A 6,724-nucleotide genomic window follows, 5' to 3' on the forward strand; every position below is an offset into this window, starting at 1 on the left:
TATATTACAAGTGCATAGTGTATAGTACATCATTTTAAATGCAGCTATCCTTAAATCAAACTGTAGGGTGATTAATGTGAGAATTACAAGTACAACTAAATAAATTGGCAACATCAGCAATCTCACCTGTATCCATGCAAACAAAAAATATGTAATGTGCATTTATTTGAATAGCTGTGTGTAAGTGTGTAAGTACTGGCTCACTTTTTACTGGTTCTGTGCATTTATATATCTATGTAATCATACATAAGTAAGTAGTACTGAATGTTTTACACGTTCTCTTAATTTTTAGATATGCACATGCAGAAAATCTAAAGTGTTACACACAGGGAACACACACACACACACACAAACAAGGCACAGCTGCTGCTTTCATATGCTAATCCTAGCATTTCACTGTGCCAAAATCTTGCTCTCTCTCTCCCTCGCTCTCTTTCCCTTGCTTTAGTCAGACTGAATACTCATGTAGGAATGACATTATGTCACTTTATTTGTGAACAGGTTGTTGTGCATCAAACAAACATCAGCAGTATGCATAGACAAAAAGCACGATTCGTTCTCTTCTGGTGTTTACATCCTACACAGGAACAAAAGTCTGAAAACAGAGCGAACCGTTCAGTCCATGTCAAAGTGATGGCTCTTTGAAAAAACAGAAAATAAATTCAGCAAAGTACATGAGGTCAAAAAAGTTTTGAATGTTAAGTTATTGTTTTGGATGTTCAGAGGGTTTTGTATAGAATGTGTTTAAATCTCCGTTTACAGCATTAGAGGGTAATAATTTACAACAGTGGTAAACAACTCATGTGTTACCATGCAGGAGCGAATGAACACCTATTCTGTATCACATATCTAACATGGGACCAATCAGCTGACAAGACGTGTTTAGACTGGAGGAGGAAACTGGAGTACCCTGAAGAAACCCCAAAGCACTGGGAAAACATGCAATCTCCACTTAGAGAAGATGTGTTTAGACTGGAGGAGGAAACTTGAGTACCCTGAAGAAACACCAAAGCACTGGGAAAACATTCAATCTCCACTTATACAGAATGGAAGCAGGAACCTAACCCCAACCTTGAGGCAAACATTTTTACCTCTAAGCCACTATACCTGTAAAATTCTTTTAAATCTATTACTTAATTACTAAGTTCACTATTAACGATGCAGTAATTACCCAAGAGTCTTAGCGGAGTCTGAGTCTTATCCTTGTCTCTTTTTTAAAATAACTAAATCATAATCACATCAACATTATTTCCCAGTAACAAACCTCACCTTACTTAATCTCCTTAGATTTAATAACTTAATATAACTCAGTCTGTTCTCACGGGGGGCACGGTGGCTTTGTGGTTAGCACGTTCGCCTCACACCTCCAGGGTTGGGGGTTCGATTCCCGCCTCCGCCTTGTGTGTGTGGAGTTTGCATGTTCTCCCCGTGCCTCGGGGGTTTCCTCCGGGTACTCCGGTTTCCTCCCCGGGTCCAAAGACATGCATGGTAGGTTGATTGGCATCTCTGGAAAATTGTCCGTAGTGTGTGATTGCGTGAGTGAATGAGAGTGTGTGTGTGCCCTGCAATGGGTTGGCACTCCGTCCAGGGTGTATCCTCCCTTGATGCCCGATGACGCCTGAGATAGGCACAGGCTCCCCGTGACCCGAGGTAGTTCGGATAAGTGGTATAAAACGAGTGAGAGAGTGAGAGTCTGTTCCCACATCTCAGTGTCTTAAATTTAAATATTTGTATGAACTATAGGCTTGCTCAGAAGAAGACAGGGCTGGACTATAGTTTTTATTCAGCCAGTCAATTCTAAAGAGAGAAATAGACAACAACCTTTTACAAAAGTACAATGTAAAGATTCAGTAAATCTTTCAAAGCATGGAATGTTACATTTATAGGATCAGACTTATAGAAACTTGAAGATTTGAAGAAATCAAGCAGAAATGGACCAGATAAGATGATCAGATTGTAGGTTTTGTGGGAGATAGATGTTGTGTATGAGGATAAAGGGCCTGGATAGAAGTTGCAGTTGAAGTTACACGGTTTGAAGTCAGTTAGACTCTATGTACATACACATAGCAGTGGAAAACCTGTCATCAGAAAGATTTTGCAATGTGAAACATTGAACTGAGAAAGAAAGGGAACAGAGACAGAGATGAGGCCTCAGTCAGTAAAAGATCTGTCGGCAACACTGCTTGAGTTCTGTTTAATGTATGACAGGTCTGACATCCATCATAACTTCAGTATCCATCACACTGACAGAAGAAACACACACACACACACACACATATACTGTACACACACAGGCAAACACTGCCTTTTTTGCTGACAGATTGCATAAACAAGCCCGTACATGTATGAAATGCATGACACTGCCATTTTATTAGGTACCTCCTTGTAGTGTGTTGTGTCCAATGGCCTACTGAATAGACATGTTAAATGGAATGATTCAAACTTTTAAGTGAGTCACTATGACGAATGAATCAGAATCAGTCACTGTGATGCACTGTGATGCACTGAATTATTCCTTTTGTTTAGGCTTTGCAATCGCAAAGCACAAAATGTGCAACTGTGCAAAGCAGAACCCAACATTTCTTTAAATATCCATAACCAATTTCATGATTATTACACAGTTGTGTTAGTTAAATTGCAGTTATATTATATGTTTAATTATCAGAATTATTGAAAAATCTAAGACACTTTGTGTGTCAGGTCAACTCTTGTAGCAGTTTCCCAGAATGCACATGGCTCATGTTCAGAGGATCAGTAACTGAATCATGATTTAGGTTCGTACCTTTCAAATTGACTCTGTTTTAATCAATGAATTGCTTATGACTTATTGATGTCATGATTTTTCATATTATATTTTAGTTTTTTTGTATTGTTCTACAAAATAATTATTTTGAAAGCAATTGTCTATTAAAAAGCAAATGATGTCAGGATCCACCCTAGTTTTAATTCCTTCCCACCTCTGCACACCTGTTCCTCATGTTTGTAATTGTCTCCCTATTTACCCCTGACATGTTGCCTTTGGCAGCATGGAATCCTCATCATTCTGTTGTCTCTGTGGTCTCTGTTTTGTGTCACTGTCTTGTTCCTTTTCTTTGCCCCAAGTTTTCCCCCAATGTTTTCCGGTTTTTGTGTTATGTTTTATTTAATAAAGCGTGTTCTTAGCTATCACCGCGTTTGGGTCCGAGGTGACTATCCATGAAGTCACCTCGGTTTTTCTGACAATTGAACTGTATTGTGCCTTATATGAAAACATTATGTTGATCAAATGATGTTGATACTGAACATGATCACTCTTGTTGTATGGTTGTCTCCATATGCGTTGTCCAACAGTTGTGTTGAGAAGCCCAGAAGACAAATGTTTCAGAGATATTAGATACTCACACACATAGTGCCAAATATGATACTCCTTTCAGCATTGTAAGTGTCTGGCTTACTGACTTATACCTATATACTGCAGTCATGTGGTTTGTTACTTGTTATTTGTGTGAAGAGTATTTTTCTATTTTTAGGGTGTGCTTAAATGAAACTGGCAATTTATTGTTCAGTCATATAGTGACAGGTTAAAGACACACACATAAAGAGTACCCCAGGAATCAAGACCCCATGAGGTGAAATCAATAAAAAACAAGCAAAAAAAAAAAAACATGCTGACATGCTGGATCTCATAAAGCTCTGTTATATTTCCACAAATAGAGATTCGCTGTGTCTACATTTATTTTGTTGGCCTCAGTAACTTCAATCATGCATTTTCATTAACAGGAGCCCCATTGTGCTCTACATGCCATTTTTTCAGAGCTGGGATGAAAATGTTTGCTTGGTTGCAATGAGAACGTGGATCTGACTGGAAACCCTTGCTCTTAGGGCACACTTTAATGCTTAAAGTAGTTTGTTTAGTAGATTATTAGTAGAATTAGATGACTAATAGTGTGATAAAAAAATTTGTCAGGTTATTGTTGGCTTTCAGTTTGGGATGTTTTTCCATCTGTTCAGATAATCATACAAGAAGATAACATCTTTAAAGTTTAGCTGCTTTATGAACAAGCACTTGGGGTGTCTCAGAGAGCAGATCTAAAATGTGTTTGATATCACCATTTACTTTGAAGAGAGAAACATTTATCATCTTTTTCACTTTTCTATGAATATATTCCCCTACAAGGCTAGTTATGAACAAAAATACTTATAAAAAACTAAAACTTCAAAGCCCTTAGTGTCTAAATTCATTTGAGCCATTAACAACCACTACGGAGTGTGACATGAGACAGAAGTTCAATGCTGAACATGGGCACAACAAAACAGGCACAAATCTCATTTTCAGGATAAAAAGAGTTAATTGAGTCATTTTTAACATTGGTTTGATTGCATATGGTAGTTTTATGTTTAAAAGAAAGAATGTAGCTAGCAGCTCTGTCAGGGACAGAGGACGACGGAGGCAGATATAAAGTAAAATCACAGAGTTTATTGAAAAGCAGAACTGAATGAAGTGAGTGAGGGTGGATAAGTCCAGGTGAATCTCCAACACACACATGCCGGGTTACAGGTTGCAAGCCGACAATACCTAGATCCTTCGGTGGACGATGAACTCGGGAAACTACTGGTAGAAAAGAGAGAGTCAGGTTAGTAGACACAGTATGTAGTAGTAGTAGCTAGCATTTACAAGACCAGACAAAGTGTGTGTGTAGGAGAGCGTCTTTTATGTGGTGAGGTAATGAGGGGTGCCAGGTGCCGTGATTAGAACTCAGGTGATGAGGATCTGGTTTGCTGTGTGAAGGGAGAACCTGGCAAATCCGTGACAAGCTCTATGATGATTACAATTTTTAATTATTGTATTGGGGTAAAGGAGTCTACTCTATTCCACTGATTTGGTTATATTTGCTGTTACACAAATAAATATTACATTGTTTGACCTTAAAATCATACTTTGAATTCTATCTCTAATGAAAAGCAACTCTATATTGCTATACTGTATTGACTTTAGTAAATATAGCTATGCATTTTCCTTAACAGGAGCTTTTAAGAGTCTCTAAAGTTCATTCATTCATTCATTCATTAATTTTCTACCGCTTATCCAAACTACCTCGGGTCACGGGGAGCCTGTGCCTATCTCAGGCGTCATTGGGCATCAAGGCAGGATACACCCTGGATGGAGTGCCAACCCATTGCAGGGCACACACACTCTCATTCACTCATGCAATCACACACTACGGACAATTTTCCAGAGATGCCAATCAACCTACCATGCATGTCTTTGGACCGGGGGAGGAAACTGGAGTACCTGGAGGAAACCCCCGAGGCATGGGGAGAACATGCAAACTCCACACACACAAGGCGGAGGCGGGAATCGAACTCACATCCCTGGAGGTGTGAGTCAAACGTGCTAACCACTAAGCCACCGTGCCCCCTAGTCTCTAAAGTTAAATAGTACATATAGGAAGAGACTGTTGGACAAGACTGTTGGTATTTGTGTTTCAGTGGCTGTCTTATTAACTACATTTTCTACTGTATAATAAACAAACTAGGATTATTTTTAACTTTTTTATTTAAAAGGTTTGAAGTTATACTTGAAACAAGTAATAATATCACTTTTGTGATAACTAATCATTTTTCTTTGAACTGGTGCAACATTAGTGTTTCAGACAAATGTAGTCAATTGTAGTGATGCAAGTTCTGTGGGACGATTTTCAATAAAGCTGGGTAATGTTGTTGTACGTGTAGGAATTGTATTCTGAAGAATACACATGAATTTGAGAATGTGGCTTGAGCAGATGGTTGGTTTAACATTTTGTCTGCTGCCTGACCCCAGCTCTAGGTTGCCAGCAATTAAAAACAAAAAAACAACATAAAGTGCCTCAGTAAGGTGATGGGTCACAATCAGCCACCAGATGAGCCTCAATGCATCTTGGCATAGATTTTACAAATCTCTGGAAATGTACAGGAGGGACGAATAACATACTCGCAAAAAATACATAAGACTGGATCGTTTATAATTGTGGTGGAGAGCATTGTTTAATGGTTGTATTGTTTTGGGTTAAAATCTAGTGGCCAGAAAGTCATCACTATTTAATAATCATCATTTTAACTGTAATAAAGACAAACAGATTTGTTCTTTTTTCCAATTCACATATTAGACATTTCTAGCATCCCAAAGACACATAAGAAAAATAGTGATCTAGTTAATAGATGAGTCAGTATAAATCCTTTAATCTCTCATGTGCAAAAATACAATACTTAAATCATTCATATCTGACTGCTGTGGTCTTGGATCAGACATGACTCACTTTATCATATAGGCTGTATGCAGGAAGGAGATGAACACAGCCAGATGAACAGAGCCAAAGAAGAAAGATTATCAAACTGAAAAGAAGACAAGAAGCCCTCTGGCTAGTTGTGGACAGGACGACACTAAACAAATTCATCCTGGACAATGAATCACATCCCCTCCATGACCTGTTAGTCAAACAGCAAAGCACATTCAGTAATAGATTTAATGCAAGAAGTGATTTTTTTCTATTTGTCAGAACAAATACTCCCGGCTCCATTACATCATGTCTGGGTACACGGCCATCTTGGGGAATTACGTCCGGAAAGGCCGCTATAATGTATCATACTTGTTGACAATTCTGCCTGTTCTTCTCATGATCTGCCTGCTTGGACCCTGCCTGTTACTTGTTGACAATTCTGCCTGTTCTAATCCTGATCTGCCTGTTTGGACCCTGCAGGTATTGTT

This window comes from Tachysurus vachellii, chromosome 11 (genome assembly GCF_030014155.1).
Source record: "Tachysurus vachellii isolate PV-2020 chromosome 11, HZAU_Pvac_v1, whole genome shotgun sequence".
Taxonomy (NCBI): Eukaryota; Metazoa; Chordata; class Actinopteri; order Siluriformes; family Bagridae; genus Tachysurus; species Tachysurus vachellii.